This window comes from Musca domestica, unplaced genomic scaffold, assembly GCF_030504385.1.
Source record: "Musca domestica strain aabys unplaced genomic scaffold, Musca_domestica.polishedcontigs.V.1.1 91, whole genome shotgun sequence".
Taxonomy (NCBI): Eukaryota; Metazoa; Arthropoda; class Insecta; order Diptera; family Muscidae; genus Musca; species Musca domestica.
Genome location: NW_026712439.1, coordinates 1,309,725 through 1,329,903, shown reverse-complemented (window position 1 = coordinate 1,329,903; position 20,179 = coordinate 1,309,725).

The following is a 20,179-nucleotide window of genomic DNA, read 5'->3' as shown; positions in this document are numbered from 1 at the left end:
AGGACGAATCTGAAAAATATTAAAAATCAATGATTTATATTCCTGGATTATCTGAGAGATTCAAAATGCCGATGTTAATGACAAGGATAAACTACAAATAGCAACACGGACAAACAATACACTAAAAAGTTTATTTACTAATACCAAAAGTAGAATTCCGTTAAGTGAGAGACACAATGTTATATATAGCATTGAATGTGATGGAACAAAAGTCGAAAAATGTGGAAAAGTATATGTTGGTACCACAAAAAACAAATTAAACTCTAGTATGCTTATGATAGATGGATAATCTTACAGATCATTAACACAATTAGTAAAATTTTCCCGATTTCAATTATATAAGGATCAATAGTTTTGTTGTTGAGGTAAAAAACAGGATAAATAAATTTTAATTTTCAAAACTTCGTTGTTTATTCCCGAGTAAATTTAATGACAAGAGAATTATGCTGTAAAGTAGAATCGAATCAAAATTTGTCTTTTTTTTAAATATAGGTGTTTAAAATATTTTGTGACAAAGTTTTTGTTAAATGAGCGCTGGAAACGAATAAGAGGTATTAAAAATGTAAACTATTGCATTCGAAACAAAAAAAAAATCAAAAAATGTGTGTTGGTTTGTCCAGACAAGAAAAATAAAAACCCGGCTATAAATAAATTAAGCCAAAGTATGATAGATCTCTTTTCCTTAACACCGACACAATTTGAAAAAAATATGTATTGTTTTGTGTTTAAACTAAAAAGTTTGAGTGAAGAAATCAACCAATAAATCGTGATATCCCAGCATACCGTTTCAGTATTAAATTATTCTGGGTCAAAACTTTCGGCACATATAATTTCAAGGGTCGAAAAGAGCAAAATAGTGCTTAGGAATATGATTCAAGCGCAAAGTGTTCGGCAAAACTATGTCAAAATTTTTTGAAATGAAAATTGTGAGGTTATCTAACCTTTAAGTTTTTAACGCTTGTCCATCGAACGCTTGGATATGGAATGTATAAGTATTGTTGTTTTTTTTTTTCAGTCCCAAATGTTTTCTTTGGAAATAATAATGTATAAGACATTAAATTATTAATGTTTAATAAATTACACAAAATGATAAGAAAGTGTTGAGTTATAATTTTTAGGTCAGCTCACTTAAATTTATTGGCGTCTGTCCACCAACGCGTTTTGTAAATGTGAAAACAGCAACGGACTCGACAAATGCTTGTTCCAATTAAAAAAACATTTATGAAGAAAACCAATTTTATTACTATTTTGAGTCAACAGTAGAGAACAAAATATCCAAATATTTCAAAAACGAGTATATCAGCCAAATGAAAATGTCGAATATTACGATTATGATGATTTTCCAGTCCCAAATGTTTTCTTTGGAAATAATAATGTATAAGACATTAAATTATTAATGTCTTATAAATTTCACAAGATGATAAGAAAATGTTGAGTTATAATTTTTAGGTCAGCTCACTTAAATTTATTGGCGTCTGTCAACCAACGCATTTTGTAAATGTGAAAACAGCAACGGACTCGACAAATGCCTGTTCCAATTAAAAAACATTTATGAAGAACAAGTAAAAAAGCAGTAAGTTCGGCCGGGCCGAACTTTGAATACCCTCCTCCATTTGGAACGAATTAGAAAATTTTCAAAAAAATAAAATCCAATAAAAATTCTTTAAAAATCTTTAAAATATCTAATATAGGAAGGTACCGATATATGGGGGGATATACGATATTGTGGACCTATAAAGACAAATCTATGTCTGCGTGTAAAGTACTCACAAGGAACTCCGTGTGTGGATTTTCAGACAATTCCGTTCAAAAATGTGGGTAAAATCATCAAAATACCGAATATCGGGGGGTACCGTTATATGGGGGCTATACGATATTGTGGACCTATATAAATAATTCTCTGCCGAAGTATAAAGTACCCACAAGGAACTCCTTGTGTGAATTTTCAGACAATTCCGTTGAAAAATGTGGGTAAAATCAGCAAAATACCCAATATCGGGGGGTACCGTTATATGGGGGCTATACGATATTGTGGACCTATATGGACAATTCTCTGCCGAGGTATAAAGTACCCACAAGGAACTCCTTGTGTGGATTTTCCGACAATTCCGTGTAAAAATGTGGGTAAAATCATCAAAATACCGAATATCGGGGGGTACCGTTATATGGGGGCTATACGATATTGTGGACCTATATGGACAATTCTCTGCCGAGGTATGAAGTACCCACAAGGAACTCCTTGTGTGGATTTTCAGACAATTCCGTTGAAAAATGTGGGTAAAATCATCAGAATACCGAATATCGGGGGGTACCATTATATGGGGGCTATACGATATTGTGGACCTATATAGATAATTCTTTGCCGAGGTATAAAGTACCCACAAGGAACGCCTTGTGTGGATTTTCAGACAATTCCGTTAAAAATTGTGGGTAAAATCATCAAAATACCGAATATCGGGGGGTACCGTTACATGGGGGCTATACGATATCGTGAACCTATATGGACAATTCTCTGCCAAGGTATAAAATACCCACAAGGAACTCCTTGTGTGGATTTTCAGACAATTCCGTTCAAAAATGTGGGTAAAATCATCAAAATACCGAATATTGGGGGATACCGTTATATGGGGGCTATACGATATCGTGGACCGATATAGCCCATCTTCGAACTTGACCTGCCTGCACACAAAAGAGAGATCTGTGCAAAATTTTAGCTTCCTATCTTAATTCGTTTAGACTGTAGCGTGATTACAACAGACGGACAGACGGACGGACAGGGCTAAATCGTCTTAGAATTTTACGCTGATCAAGAATATATATACTTTGTTGAGTCTAAAATGATTATTTCGATGAGTTACAAACGGAATGACGAACTTAATATACCCTCCATACCTTTTTTGGTGGAGGGTATAAAAACAATTTTATTACTATTTTTGTGTTAACAGTAGAGAAAAAATATCCAAATATTTCAAACGAATATATCAGCCAAATGAAAATGTCGAATATTACGATTATGATGATATAAATGTTATAAAACATTTTGAAAAAGCGCAGAAAAATTTCAACTTTCAGAAATAAAATTGATAGAATTCGCAAAATTATTATTATTTATACCCTACACCACAAGGTGGTCAGGGTATTATGTCTTTGTGCATTTGTTTGTAACAGGCAAAAAGGAAACGAGATAGACCCATAGTTCCTTTTGATGATCTGCATAGAATCACATTCTGAGTCGATTTATGCATGTCCGTCCGTCCGTCCGTCTGTCCATGTATTTTTGAAAACAAAGTACAGTTCGTATTTATTGCTCTATCCAGATGAAATTTTGCACAAATCATTTGTTTGGCCCAAGGACGAACCCTATTGAAATTGGAGATAATCGGTCAAAATTTAGATATAGCTCCCATATATATCTTCGTCCGATTTGCCTTTTATTGTGCACCAAACGTGTAATATCAGTCCGAATAGTATGGAATTTTGCATGTACGATCAGATTGGACCTGAAAATAAGTATGCCAAATTTGATCGAAATCGGTTTAGATATAGCTATAGCTCCCATATATATTGTTCATCCGATTTGTTATTTTTGTCCTCCGCAGCCGTAATATGCACTCTGTAACAACAATATTTGGGGAAATATATCAAATACAGCTCAGAAATACATTTGCTAAATTTTATCGAGATCGGTTCAGATTTGGATATAGCTTCCATATATAACTTCGTCCGATTTACCTTTGATTGTGCACCAAAATTGGATGAAATTTGGCACTTACGACCGAATTGAGCCTAGAAGCTAGTATGTAAAATTTGGTGAAGATCGGTTCAGATATAGCTATAGCTCCCATATATACTTTCATCCGATTTGATATACTTGTTACCCACAGCCGTAATATGCACTCCGTAACAACGATATTCAGGGAAATATATCAAATACAGCTCAGAAATATCTTTGCCAAATTTTATTGAGATCGGTTCCGATTTGGATATAGCTCCCATATATATCTTTATCCGATTTAAAATTAATTGTGCACCAAATGGGCAATACAAGTCCGAATTTAAAAGATACAAATGCTTGGCATATTTAGTTCTTTGAACTTTAAATTATAATTATAATCATAGCGTGTATGATTGAATTCTCCCATAAAGACTTTTAATTGTTATGCGCAGCTCTACTGAATTAGCAAAGTGGTGTAGGGTATCATAAAGTCGGCCCCGCCGACTTTCCTTACTGGTATTTTTTCTCAAAAAAGCTGAATGTAAGGTCAAATAAATCAAATCTATTTTTTTTTTTGCCATTCCAAAATATGACCATATTTAGGAAAGTTCTAGGTTATTTGCCAATTTCTACGTTTTGTATACTTTCGAGAGTAATATGGCTATTATATTGTGTATGTGTTAGATTAAATGTCGTTGTGTGGGTCTATCTTAACAAAAATTCCCAACTGTTTTCAAAAAATTCCAAAATTTTTCCCAAAAAAATATGGCGCACAAAGTTGTGTATTGGCAATAGAGTCTTTTCAATTAATTCCTTTTCTTTTTCATTTGTGTGAAGGTTAGTGGATGGGCAAAGGGCCTCCCAATTAGATTTATAAAAGGTGTCAAATTGCTTGGAACCAAAGAAAACACCAGGGCCTTTGAATTGTTTTTGAGTTAATTTCCTACAATGCTTTTTGGTTATGTAGAAAACTGTATTTGTACTCACTTTGATTTTCTTCTAATAAGGGTGTGCCTAGGGTTAGTATATGGGGCTTTAGCTTACGTCCGTCCGGGTATATACGTGTTGATCGCTGTAACTTGCGAACTTCGAATGGACAATAGTAATTTGCAACGTCACAGCCAACCTGTTTTTATTAAATGGTTTTATTTAGCTCACCACATTTGTTTTATTTATTTTTGGGTCAAATTTACTAATTCAAATCTTACCCTCTTCTTCTCAACCGATTAATCTAATATTTTGTATACACTTTGGACTTTGGTGACAATACAATTATGCTTATTCATTATCATTATAAATCCAAGATGGCGGCTGCTACAAAATGGCGGTTAACGTAGGTTTTATCAATCCTATAAATATGGATATCAAATGAAAGTGCTCAAGTGCTCAGTAGAATACAATGTACTATATAAAATTAAAATCCAAGATGGCGGCTTCAACAAAATGGTGGATAACTTAGGTTTTATAAATCCCATCAAATGAAAGCTCTCAACAAGTAGAATACATGCAAAATTGAAATCTAAGATGGCCGCCGCCCCCAAATGGGTTATAACAATTTTTCATCAATCCCACCAATATGGGTATCAAATAAAGGGGCTTGACAAGAAGAATACTGTGCACTATACAACCTCAATATTTAAGATGGGCACAGCCACTAAATGGCGTATAATAAATGGATTTAAATTTAGAAATTGCATTTGTAATTTAGGTATCCGATTTTTCAAGATTTTTTTATCGTGTTGAGGACTGTGTGGCTAAAAATAATATGTCGTTAGCGGTACACCACCCAGGTTAAGGTTAAAAGTTAGAACGCGCCGAGAACTGTATGGCATTAGTGTGGATATAAATGATATGTCGTTAGCGTTTTCCCTTCAAGACTCAGGCGCATCTTGTTGTACATAGCCTTGCCCCTTTATTGGATCTCTGGGGGATCGGCCGTTTTTCGTCGTGTCCATTATTCGTGGGAACAAAATTGTAAAAAAAATATAAAAAATACAAACACAAATAAAACAGAAACTGCAACACAACGTAAACGAAGGCTTCAAAAAGCGAAAGTAAAGTATAATAGGTATGTCACCACTGCACAGTGCACAGTGGTCGAGGTCGTATGGGAACAGCGGCCAAAAATACTCGCAGTGCAGATATCAATATGATTCTTTGGTTATGGTACCTTGATGAGATAAAAACAAGTCAAAAAGTAGTAAGTTCGGCCGGGCCGAACTTTGAATACCCTCCACCATTTGAAACGAATTTGGAAATTTTCAGAAAATAAAATCATTACAACATTCTGTTAAAATTTTAAAAATACCAAATATAGGCATTATATTGAGGTGTATACGATATAGGCCTACATAGGCATTGTTTGTCATAAGCTATTACCATATTCAAATTCGTAACTTGAAATAAACGGTGAATAATGTTGCTAAAATCATCAAAATATCGTATATAGGGAGGTACCGTTATATCGGAGCTGTACGAAGGCCTGGACCTGCATAGACAATTTTCTGTCACAGGCTGTAGCATCCATTACGAACTTCAAATACCACACCTCAAACAATTTCGGTGGGTATTGTACCTAAAATATATGGGCCCTATACGAAGACCTGAACCAGCATAGATAATTTTCTGTCTTAGGGTGTAGTATTCAATTCGAACTTCAAATACCAAATTTGAAACAATTCCGGTGAATAATGTCGCTAAATTCATTAAAATACCGAATATCGGGAGGTACCGTTACCGTTAAGGAGGCTATATGAAGACGTGGACTTGCACAGACAATTTTCTGTCTTAGGGTGTAGTATCCATTTCGAACTTTAAATACCAAATTTGAAACAATTCCGGTGAATAATGTCGTTAAAATCATTAAAATACCGAAAATCGGGAGGTACCGTTATATGGGGGCTATATGAAAACGTGGACCTACATGGCCCATTTACGAACTTAACCTGCCTACTGGAATACTAAACATGTGTGCAAAATTTTAGCCATCTATCTCAATTCATTCGAAAGATAGCGTGATTACAACAGACAGACAGACGGACATGGCTAAATCGTCTTAGAAATTTACGCTGATCAAGAATATATATACTTTGTTGGGTCTGACATGAGTATTTCGAGGAGTTACAAACGGAATGACAAAGTTAATATACCCTCCATAGAATGGTGGAGGGTATAATAAACAAGTAAAAAAGTAGTAAGTTCGGCCGGGCCGAACTTTGAATACCCTCCACCATTTGGAACGAATTAGAAAATGTTCAAAAAAATAAAATCCAAAAAAAATTATTTTAAAATCTTTAAAATATCTAATATAGGAAGGTGCCGATATATGGGGGATATACGATATTGTGGACATATAAAGACAAATCTATGTCTGCGTGTAAAGTACTCACAAGGAACACCTTGTATGGATTTTCAGATAATTCCATTGGAAAAAGTGGCTAAAATCATCAAAATACCGAATATAGGGGAGTACCGTTATATGGGGTATATACGATATTGTGGACCTATATATACAATTCCGTTTCAGGGGTAAAGTGCTCACAAAGAACTCCGTGTGTGGATTTTCAGACAATACGATTGGAAAATATGGCTAAAATCATCAAAATACCGAATATCGCGGGGTACCGTTATATGGGAGCTATACGTTATCGTTAACCTATATAGAGAATTCTCTGTCGGGGAGTAAAGTGCTCACAAAGAACCCCTTGTGTACAAAGAACCCCTTGTGACCATTCCGTTGAAAGATATGGCTAAAAACATCAAAATACCGAATATCGGGGGTACCGTTATATGAGGGCTATACGATTTCGTGGACCTATATAGATATTTCTCTGCCGAGGTATAAAGTATCCACAAGGAACTCCTTGTGTGGATTTTCCGACAATTCCGTTGAAAAATGTGGGTAAACTCATCAAAATACCGAATATCGGGGGGTACCGTTACATGGGGGATGTACGATATTGTGGACCTATATAGATGATTCTCTACCGAGATATAAAGTACCCACAAGGAACTCCTTGTGTGGATTTTCAGACAATTCCATTGAAAAATATGGCTAACATCATCAAAATACCGAATATCGGGGGTACCGTTATATGGGGGCTACACAATATCGTGGACCGATATAGATAATTCTCTGTCGAGGTATAAAGTACCCACAAGGAACTACTTGTAAGGATTTTCAGACAATTTCATTGAAAAATGTGGCTAACATCATCAAAATACCGAATATCGGGGACCGATATAGCCCATCTTCGAACTTGACCTGCCTGCAGACAAAAGAGAGATCTGTGCAAAATTTTAGCTTCCTATCTTAATTCGTTTAGACTGTAGCGTGATTACAACAGACGGACCGACGGACCGACGGACAGACGGACGGACAGGGCTATATCGTCTTAGAATTTTACGCTGATCAAGAATATATATACTTTGTTGGGTCTAAAATGATTATTTCGATGAGTTACAAACGGAATGACGAACTTAATATACCCTCCATACCTTTTTTGGTGGAGGGTATAAAAATGTTCCTAGAGTCCTAAGTCTATTAGTTTCCGAGATATTTGCGATCGTTTGAAGTTGAAGGCCACTTGTCAATTTTCAGGAAAATTTCCAACTTCTTGAAATGAAGGCTGTTATCTCTATGTTTAAATAAAATACATCTTATATTAGAGCTGTTTTAGTGTAAAAAATGTTCCTCGACACAATGGAACCATTCCTAGATTCCTAAGTCTATTAGTTTCCGAGGTATTTGCGATCGTTTGAAGTTGAAGGGCACTAGTCAATTTTCAGGAAAATTTCCAACTTCTTGAAATGATGGCTGTTATCTCTTTATTAAAAAAAAAAAAATTAGCGCTGTTTTTAGAGTGAAAAATGTTCCTCGACACAATGGAACCATTCCTAGAGTCCCAAGTCTATTAGTTTCCGTGATATTTGCGATCGTTTAAAGTTGAAGGGCGCTAGTCAATTTTCAAGAAAATTTCCAACTTCTTGAAATGAAGGCTGTTATCTCTTTGTTTAAATAAAATACAACTAATATTAGAGCTGTTTTTAGTGTAAAAAATGTTCCTCGACACAATAGAACAATTCCCAGAGTCCTAAGTCTATTAGTTTCCGAGATATTTGCGATCGTTTGAAGTTGAAGCGCACTAGTCATTTTTCAGGAAAATTTCCAACTTCTTGAAATGAAGGCTGTTATCTCTTTGTTTAAATAAAATACATCTAATATTAGAGCTGTTTTAGTGTAAAAAATGTTCCTCGACACAATGGAACCATTCCTAGAGTCCTAAGTCTATTAGTTTCCGAGATATTTGCGATCGTTTGAAGTTGAAGGGCACTAGTCAATTTTCAGGAAAATTTCCAACTTCTTGAAATGATGGCTGTTATCTCTTTATTTAGAAAAAAAAAATTAGAGCTGGTTTTAGAGTAAAAAATGTTCCTCGACACAATGGAACCATTCCTAGAGTCCCAAGTCTATTAGTTTCCGTGATATTTGCGATCGTTTGAAGTTGAAGGGCGCTAGTCAATTTTCAAGAAAATTTCCAACTTCTTGAAATGAAGGCTGTTATCTCTTTGTTTAAATAAAATACAACTAATATTAGAGCTGTTTTTAGTGTAAAAAATGTTCCTCGACACAATAGAACCATTCCCATAGTCCTAAGTCTATTAGTTTCCGAGATATTTGCGATCGTTTGAAGTTGAAGCGCACTAGTCAATTTTCAGGAAAATTTCCAACTTCTTGAAATGAAGGCTGTTATCTCTTTGTTTAAATAAAATACATCTAATATTAGAGCTGTTTTAGTGTAAAAAATGTTCCTCGACACAATGGAACCATTCGTAGATTCTTAAGTCTATTAGTTTCCGAGATATTTGCGATCGTTTGAAGTTGAAGGGCACTAGTCAATTTTCAGGAAAATTTCCAACTTCTTGAAATTAAGGCTGTTATCTCTTTGTTTAAATAAAATACATCTAATATTAGAGCCGTTTTTAGTGTAAAAAGTATTCCTCGACACAATGGAACCATTCCCAGAGTCCTAAGTCTATTAGTTTTCGAGATATTTGCGATCGTTTGAAGTTGAAGGGCACTAGTCAATTTTCGGGAAAATTTCCAACTTCTTGAAATGAAGGCTGTTATCTCTTTGTTTAAATAAAATACATCTAATATTAGAGCTGTTTTTAGTGTAAAAAATGTTCGTCGACACAATGGAACCATTCCCAGAGTCCTGAGTCTATTAGTTTCCGAGATATTTGCGATCGTTTGAAGTTGAAGGGCGCTAGTCAATTTTCAAGAAAATTTCCAACTTCTTGAAATGAAGGCTGTTATCTCTTTGTTTAAATAAAATACAACTAATATTAGAGCTGTTTTTAGTGTAAAAAATGTTCCTCGACACAATAGAACCATTCCCAGAGTCCTAAGTCTATTAGTTTCCGAGATATTTGCGATCGTTTGAAGTTGAAGCGCACTAGTCAATTTTCAGGAAAATTTCCAACTTCTTGAAATTAAGGCTGTTATCTCTTTGTTTAAATAAAATACATCTAATATTAGAGCTGTTTTAGTGTAAAAAATGTTCCTCGACACAATGGAACCATTCCTAGAGTCCTAAGTCTATTAGTTTCCGAGATATTTGCGATCGTTTGAAGTTGAAGGGCACTAGTCAATTTTCAGGAAAATTTCCAACTTCTTGAAATTAAGGATGTTATCTCTTTGTTTAAATAAAATCAAAATACCGAATATCGTGGGGTACCGTTACATGGGGGCTATACGATATCGTGGACCTATATGCACAATTCTCTGCCGAGGTATAAAGTACTCACAATGAACTCATTGTGTGGATTTTCAGACAATTCCGTTGAAAAATGTGGGTAAAATCATCAAAATACCGAATATCGGAGGGTACCGTTTTATGGGGGCTATACGATATTGTGGGCCTATATAGATAATTCTCTGCCGAGGTATAAAGTACCCACAAGGAACTCCTTGTGTGGATTTTCAGACAATTCCGTTTAAAAATGTGGGTAAAATCATCAAAATACCGAATATCGGGGGGTACCGTTACATGGGGGCTATACGATATCGTGGACCTATATAGCCCATCTTCGAACTTGACCTGCCTGTACACAAAAGAGAGATCTGTGCAAAATTTTAGCTTCCTATCTTAATTCGTTTAGACTGTAGCGTGATTACAACAGATAGACAGACGGACGGATAGGGCTAAATCGTCCTAGAATTTTACGCTGATCAAGAATATATATACTTTGTTGGGTCTAAAATGATTATTTCGATGAGTTATAAACGGAATGACAAACTTAATATACCCTCCATACCTTTTTAGGTGGAGGGTATAAAAATGTGACAAAATTGGTATGTTTTGGCATGGTCCCCTTACAACGTATCTCCCGAATAAGGGTTATTTGGCCAATTTTTGTCACATTTCTACACTAGATGGTTCTGTTATTTGACATTTTACGTTCTAAAGAGCTAAACAATAGTCTTACTGAAAATTATTTGGAACGGCCCGCCTTCAGGCAGAGTCCCCCTGTAAAGGTACCTCCAAAAATAGAAGTATTTTTTATACAAATCCCCCTGTAAAGGTACCTTCAAAAATAGAAGTATTTTTTATACAAATCAAAATTCCAAATTTGATTATTTTTTTGTAAACAAAATAAACAATTTCAATGTTATTCAAGTAAATCAAATGCAGATTTTAATAATATAGATTTTTTATTGATTGGTAACATTCGCTCCACGGCCACCTCCTATAATTCTCAAAGGCCTTAAATTTTTGGACATTAATATTATACCCAGAAGACAATGCAGGCAACATTATTGAACACCCCTCAATTATATCCTTGTCAATCCCAAACAACAAAAACATAGCTAAGTCACTTCAGTATATTGGGCATAACATACAAATCTGACAAGATCTGAAAGTTAAATTAGCACTTCTAGGATCTCAGGACCATTACTAATGGCGTGAAAAAAAATCACATTGGAGGATTCAGGGGGGAAAACAATTAAAACTTTAACTGAAATCCAATTTTATTTTCAAAATTAATCTTAAAGGCAACACAAAACACTCACATCGTCTTTATTATACACAACTACTAAACACACAAATTACTGCACTAAAAATAAGTGAATACCTTGCTTTTCAATAATTATGCCAAGAATTGTCATTTTAAAATGTATTTAATTTTGAAATACAGATCTATTTTTACTCTTTTTATACCCTCTACCTTGGAAAGGAGGGTATATTAACTTTGTCATTCCGTTTGTAACATCCTTAAATATTCGTCTTAGACCCCATAAAGTATATATATATTCATAATCAGCATAAAATTCTAAGTCGATTTAACGATGTCCGTCTGTCTGTCTGTCTGTTGAAATCACGATACAGCCCACAATATTTGACGTAGAGCGCCAAAATTTAGCAGAGCTATTTGCATTGTGTCTAGGATGGTTGGTATTGAAAATGAGATATATCGGTCCACGTTCTGGTATAGTTCCCATATAACGGTACCTCCCGATATTCGGTATTTTGATGATTTATGCCACATTTTTTCACGGATTTGTCTGGAAATTGGTATTTGTAGGTCATAACGGGTCCCTGAGCGTGTGGCAAAACATTGTATGTATAGGTCCACGTTGTGGTATAGCCCCCATATAAAGGTACCTTCCGATATTCGGTATTTTAGTTTTTTTTTGCCACATTTTTTCACGGATTTGTTTGAAAATTGGTATTTGTTGGTCATAATGGTTTCCAGCTCCGGTGGCGAAACATTGCATGTATGTGTCCATGATTTGGTATAGCCCCCATATAACGGTACCTCCCGATATTCGGTAATTTGATGATTTTTGCAACATTTTTTCACGGATTTGTTTGAAAATTGGTATTTGTTGGTCATAATGGGTTCCAGCTCCGGTGGCGAAACATTGCATGTATGGGTCCATGATTTGGTATAGCCCCCATATAACGGTATCTCCCGATATTCGGTAATTTGATGATTTTTGCCACATTTTTTCACGGATTTGTCTAAAAATTGGTATTCGTGGGTCATAATGGGTCCTAGTTCGTGTGGCGAAACATTGTAATTATAGGTCCACGTTTTGGTATAGCCCCCATATAACGGTACCTCCCGATATTCGGTAATTTGATGATTTTTGCCACATTTTTCACTGATTTGTCTAAAAATTGGTATTTGTGGGCCATAATGGGTCCTAGTTCGTGTGGCGAAACATTGTAATTATAGGTCCACGTTTTGGTGTGGCCCCCATATAACGGTACCTCCCGATATTCGGTAATTTGATGATTTTTGCCACATTTTTTTCACTGATTTGTCTAAATTTGGTATTTGTGGGTCATAATGGGTCCTAGTTCGTGTGGCGAAACATTGTAATTATAGGTCCACGTTTTGGTGTGGCCCCCATATAACGGTACCTCCCGATATTCGGCATTTTAATGGTTTTTGCCACATTTCTTCTAATGTTTCTTTTACCCTAAGGTGGAGGGTATTAAAAGTTTGGCCCGGCCGAACTTAATGCTAACTACATTTTCTCTTTTTATACCCTCCACCTTGGAAAGGAGGGTATATTAACTTTGTCATTCCGTTTGTAACATCCTTAAATATTCGTCTTAGACCCCATAAAGTATATATATTCATAATCAGCATAAAATTCTAAGTCGATTTAACGATGTCCGTCTGTCTGTCTGTCCGTCTGTCTGTTGAAATCACGATACAGCCCACAATATTTGACGTAGAGCGCCAAAATTTAGCAGAGCTATTTGCATTGTGTCTAGGATGGTTGGTATTGAAAATGAGATATATCGGTTCACGTTCTGGTATAGTCCCCATATAACGGTACCTCCCGATATTCGGTATTTTGATGATTTATGCCACATTTTTTCACGGATGTGTATTTGTAGGTCATAACGGGTCCCTGAGCGTGTGGCAAAACATTGTATATATAGGTCCACGTTGTGGTATAGCCCCCATATAAAGGTACCTCCCGATATTCGGTATTTTAGTTTTTTTTGCCACATTTTTTCACGGATTTGTCTAAAAATTGGTATTTGTCATAATGGGTCCTAGTTCGTGTGGCGAAACATTGTAATTATAGGTCCACGTTTTGGTGTGGCCCCCATATAACGGCACCTCCCGATATTCGGTAATTTGATGATTTTTGCCACATTTTTTTCACTGATTTGTCTAAAAATTGGTATTTGTGGGTCATAATGGGTCCTAGTTCGTGTGGCGAAAAATTGTAATTATAGGTCCACGTTTTGGTATGGCCCCCATATAACGGTACCTCCCGATATTCGGTAATTTGATGATTTTTGCCACATTTTTTCACTGATTTGTCTAAAAATTGGTATTTGTCATAATGGGTCCTAGTTCGTGTGGCGAAACATTGTAATTATAGGTCCACGTTTTGGTGTGGCCCCCATATAACGGCACCTCCCGATATTCGGTAATTTGATGATTTTTGCCACATTTTTTTCACTGATTTGTCTAAAAATTGGTATTTGTGGGTCATAATGGGTCCTAGTTCGTGTGGCGAAAAATTGTAATTATAGGTCCACGTTTTGGTATGGCCCCCATATAACGGTACCTCCCGATATTCGGCATTTTAATGGTTTTTGCCACATTTCTTCTTATACCCTAAGGTGAAGGGTATTAAAAGTTTGGCCCGGCCGAACTTAATGTTTTTTTACTTGTTTGATGCTATTTTCGAAGTGTCCCGTTAGAATGAAGCCCATATTATTACGTTTTCTAAAAAGCTTAACCTCTTAAGAGTTCATGTGTACACATTTGACAATAAATATCTGATTTTCATTTTTTGAATTTTGGCCAATGGCAGCGACCACTGCACAGTGGTCAGTAAATCAGTAAAAAAAGAGTAAAAATAGATCTGTATTTCAAAATTAAATACATTTTAAAATGACAATTCTTGGCATAATTATTGAAAAGCAAGGTATTGACTTATTTTTAGTGCAGTAATTTGTTTGTTTAGTAGTTGTGTATAATAAAGACGATGTGAGTGTTTTGAGTTGCCTTTAAGATTAATTTTGAAAATAAAATTGGATTTCAGTTAAAGTTTTAATTGTTTTCCCCCCTGAATCCTCCAATGTGATTTTTTTCACGCCATTAGTAATGGTCCTAAGATTCTAGAAGTGCTAATTTAACTTTCAGATTTTGTCAGATTTGTATGTTATGCCCAATATACTGAAGTGACTTCGCTATGTTTTTGTTGTTTGAGATTGACAAGGATATAATTGAGGGGTGTTCAATAATGTTGCCTGCATTGTCTTCTGGGTATAATATTAATGTCCAAAAATTTAAGGCCTTTGAGAATTATAGGAGGTGGCCGTGGAGTGTAATGTTACCAATCAATAAAAAATCTATATTATTAAAATCTGCATTTGATTTACTTGAATAACAATGAAATTGTTTATTTTGTTTACAAAAAAATTGTCTATTTTGTTTACAAAACAATAATCAAATTTGGAATTTTGATTTGTATAAAAATACTTCTCGTTTTGAAGGTACCTTTACAGGGGGATTTGTATAAAAAATACTTCTATTTTTGGAGGTACCTTTACAGGGGGACTCTGCCTGAAGGCGGGCCGTTCCAAATAATTTTCAGTAAGACTATTTTTTAGCTCTTTAGAACGTAAAATGTCAAATAACAGAACCATCTAGTGTAGAAATGTGACAAAAATTGGCCAAATAACCCTTATTCGGGAGATACGTTGTAAGGGGACCATGCCAAAACATATCAATTTTGGCACATTGTTTATTTTTATCTCATCAAGGTACCATAACCAAAGAATCATATTGATATCTGCACTGAGAGTATTTTTGGCCGCTGTTCCCATACGACCTCGACCACTGTGCACTGTCCGGAAAATGTTTTGCGAATAATAAATAAGGCAACAATGGCATCAGAGAGAATTTTTGGTTGTCGAAGAGATTTCCATGGTGTCTTATCAAATGTTATGCATGATGGATGCTAAATTAAGGCAAACCAAGAACTGTGAAAATGAGTTTTTGGAGGAGTTAACGTATTACTTTCCGGTGATCTTTTACAACATCTCCAACCAGCTACACATCTCTGGCATTTATTCACTGTGTGAATTAGCGGAAAATATGCGTCAGCAGTGTGACCAGACTTTTATTGATATTTTGAATGTTTCGAGAGTCGGTGAGCTAACAACTCAACATTTTAGTATTTTAATGGGATGACTTCTTCAAGACAATAGTGATGAGTTTGCAGTAGACAAAGCGTTAAGGGTATACCCCAGATGTACCTTCCGTCCGAATTAATTTCGCAAGAAACGGAGTATCACTATGGGTATCAAATGAAAGTGCTTAACCTGTAAAATACAATGTACTATATGAAATTAAAATCCAAGATGGCGGCTTTATCAAAATGGTGGATAACCTAGGTTTTATCAATCCCATCAACATGGGTATCAACTGAAAGCTCTCAACAAGTAGAATACATGCAAAATTGAAATCTAAGATGGCCGCCGCCACCTTCCGTTCACACCGCTGGCTGGCGATTTTTTCACTGCTCGTAGTTTGTCTTTAATTGACAAAACATATGACAAAAGTAGTACTCGCTCACCACTATGAAATCCTAAAGCTGGCTCACAATGAAGCTTGTTTCCACATTCTAGCCCTACTTATCACACGTCCATAGTGTAACATTAGAAAACAAACATTTTAATCAACTATTGTAGACAAGTGACGTGCCCGACGGTTTAATTTTAGTCTAGCGTTTTATAAACGTCGCAAAATTGAAATCATGGTCATATATATTTGTTTAAAGATCATATTACTTAAAGCACTTAAAATTAAATATAGGGGAAAGAACAGATATTGGACTAAGGTAGGCAAAAAAGGTATACTAGTAAAGGTTCAGTGTTAAGTGCCAGTGTTCATTCAAAATATCATTTATTTATCATGAACAAAGTATTCAATATATTTTAAATCATGATTTAAAAAGTTCTTAAAAATACATTATTTTAATTTTCTTGGACGATAAACAAATGAACTGAAATGATTTTGAAGCAATTATCGGATTAAATTCGTCATATTGTAAAAAGAAAATGTGCCAGTGTACTTACAGATCTTGCACTGCTCTTCGAGATAGAAGACTTTTAAGAAGGAAAAATTCTATGTACTATTTTTATCACTCTTAATGTTTTTTAGATATAAATAATACTTAAATTTCAAGAAATTAATTTAGATTGATCTTCAAAAAGAAAAAATACTCGTGTTCTTTTTTAAATTATTAAAAATGTCACATATACCTGTACATAACATATTACAAGAATAATAAATAATGGTATACCCGTTCAATACCCAAACGATTTAATTCAATTGTTTAATATTAGAATTTTAAAATGTAAGTGAGGTCGTTCATTCAATTAAGTCACTCTACAAATATGGATCAAACCGAACAACTTATTAGTTCGTAAACAAATCACCTATTTCTACAAAGTGTGATAAGGCCTACTCAGCAGTGTGACCAGACTTTTATTGATATTTTGAATGTTTCGAGAGTCGGTGAGCTAACAACTCAACATTTTAGTTGTTGTTGTTGTTGTTGTTGTAGCAGTAGTGCATGTGTGTGTTTGTGTTCTGCTAATCTGGTTCCAGCTCCAGGTTTAGAAATTCGGCTACTTTAACGGGCTGTAGCCAGAGATCCTCTGGAGTGAGTTGGGTAGGTTTGGCTGAGCAATTAAAAAGGTGTAGCGTATTGTGCGGGCCTGTATCGCACGCCGGGCAGGCGTCACGCACATCTTCATCAATTCGTGCCCAATACGAATTGAGGCGACTACACCATCCTGAACGTAATTGCGCCAAAACTACCCTGGTTTGTCTAGGCAGCTGACGTTCTTCGGCTGCAATGGATGGGGGGTGGACTCCGAGGACAGCATTCACTTTATAACTGCTCATAGCATCCGCGACTGCATCGGTGTGAATGCCACTCAGACCTGCCTGATAGGCTTCTTGATCTAGAGGCTCTCTCTTGTAGCGCTGGACCTCCCTCTCTAGATCATGTATGTCCTTCCTGACACGCCTGGGTGGGGGAGAGTTATCCACCATATGATGGTTGGGATGACTCTCACGGTAACACCCAAGCAGGTACTGCAACGAAAGCATATGATTATGCTGACGTAAGGGAAGGACTTTCGCCTCCTCATGTAGATGGTCCACTGGTGTCATGAGGAGGCACCCTGTCGCAGTTCTCAGGGCAGCGTTCTGGCATGTCTGGATATTCTTCCACTGCGTAGCACTAGTATTCGCAGACCACACTGGAGCCGCATAGTTGACCACAGACCGACCTATCGCGTTATAAGAGGTCAACAAGGTTTCTTTGTCCGCACCCCAAGAGCTGCCGGCTAGCGCCTTGAGGACCTTGTTCCTACTTTTCATCTTGTCGCAGATAGCTGTGGCTTGCGCGGACGACTTAAACATGCTGTCGAACGTTACCCCAAGAATCTTGGGGTAGTTCGTGGTCGGTATTAGATTCCCCTCGACCTGAACATTCAGCTGTGTTCTCATCTCCGCAGACCATGTGGTAAAGAGTGTGGCCGTTGATTTCGTGGCGGATATTTTCATATTCCTCGCGTGGAAGTATGCGGCAAGCTCCGCGAGATAGGGGTTCAACCTTTCGCATATGTCATCGACCACTGGACCCGACGCCATGATCGTACAATCATCCGCATACGTTACGATCTCAATGCCGTCTGGAGGGCGAGGAATTCCGGAAAGGTAGAGGTTAAACAGTTCCGGAGATATCACCCCGCCTTGGGGAACTCCCTGTTTCACTCTACGGGCTTTGGACTTCTTGTTCCGGAATTCTCTGTACGTCCTCAAACAGTGTGGCATGATTGACCGTATCAAATGCCTTTGACAGGTCAAGGGCTACCAACACTGTTCTGTCACACGGCCTGTTCTGGTTCAGTCCTCTACTAATATGTGTGGAAATGGCGTGTAATGCTGTTGTGGTACTATGTTGTGGACGGAATCCATGCTGGTGGTTGGCAACTGTATAGCTTCCTCTAATGCTGGGGAGGAGTAAAGCCTCAAGAGTCTTTGCTACTGGCGACAAAAGCGAAATCGGCCTGTACGATTCGCCTTTACTGGCATCCTTGCCTGGCTTCAGTAGCGGGACCACCCGGCCCATTTTCCAGGTTTCGGGCACTATGTGGGTGGCTAGCGACAAATTGAGAACTTTCGTTAAGTACTCGACTCCCGGCGTATCCAGCTGCTTCAACATTACCATTGAGATTCCGTCCGGGCCCAACGCTTTGGATGACTTAGCGTTACAGATGACATTTGCAACATCACCCATCGTAAACTGTGGTGGTTCCTCCTCGGCGGGAAGAGATCTGATACGACGTAGTACTCTTCGCTTCGCCCTATCGCTCTCGGGGTGCTCGACAAATTGTCGGTTAAAATATTCCGCGCACCTCTTCGGATCAGTCACCGTTACGTCGTTAAAAGTGACTGAGGTCCTATCATCCTTTTTTCCAGGGTTCGAGAGCGACTTAACCGTTACCCACAGCTTACTCATATCGGTTCCAATGTTGCAGCACTTCAGATGGTCTAGCCACTTTTTCCTCTTATGCTCCTGTACCAACCGGTTGACTTCAACTGTCAAATCACTGATTCTAGGATCAGTAGGGTTGGTACGACGGAGATCATCACGCTCGTTTGCTAATCCCGCTGCCTCTGCTGGGAAGTTTGGTCTTATCTCGGGTATTCGACCAGCAGGTATATAGCGAGCGGCTGCAGCTCTGATGATGTTTCGGAAAATCCTTTCTGCTACCCGAACATCAGAAGGGTTGGGCAGTTCTCTGAAGCGGCGGTTGGTGAATTCTCTGAACTCTGGCCAGTGAGCTTTCCCATGGTTAAGGAAAGTGCGGCGTTCAGAGGTTATGAAATCGGGCGACCTGCTTATGGAGACGATTATCGGGAGATGGTCTGAGCCAAGAGAAATGACGGGTTGCCAAGTCACGTCATTTATCAGACCGGGTGACACTATGGTTAAGTCTGGCGAACTGTGACACTCTCCTCTTATTCGGGTGGGGGCATCCTCGTTAACCGTGCAAAATGTGGAGCAGTCAATCTGCTCTGCCAGCGCTGATCCCCTCTGGTCATTACCTAGGACGGAATGCCACAACTCATGGTGGGCATTAAAATCCCCTAGTACCAGGCGGTTATTGCCCACCAATAATGGGCTAATATCAGGCAAATAACGCGGTTCACAGCTATTAATCGGCGGGATATACACATTAAGCACCTCTACCTCGGCAGTTCCACACTTGACTGCTACCCCCATACATTCCATGTATGGGTCACTAGAGACTAGCTCAAGCGAGATAGGTCTGTACTGAACAGAATGGTGTAACAGGAACGCTAATCCCCCACCTCCACTTCTGGTGCGATCCT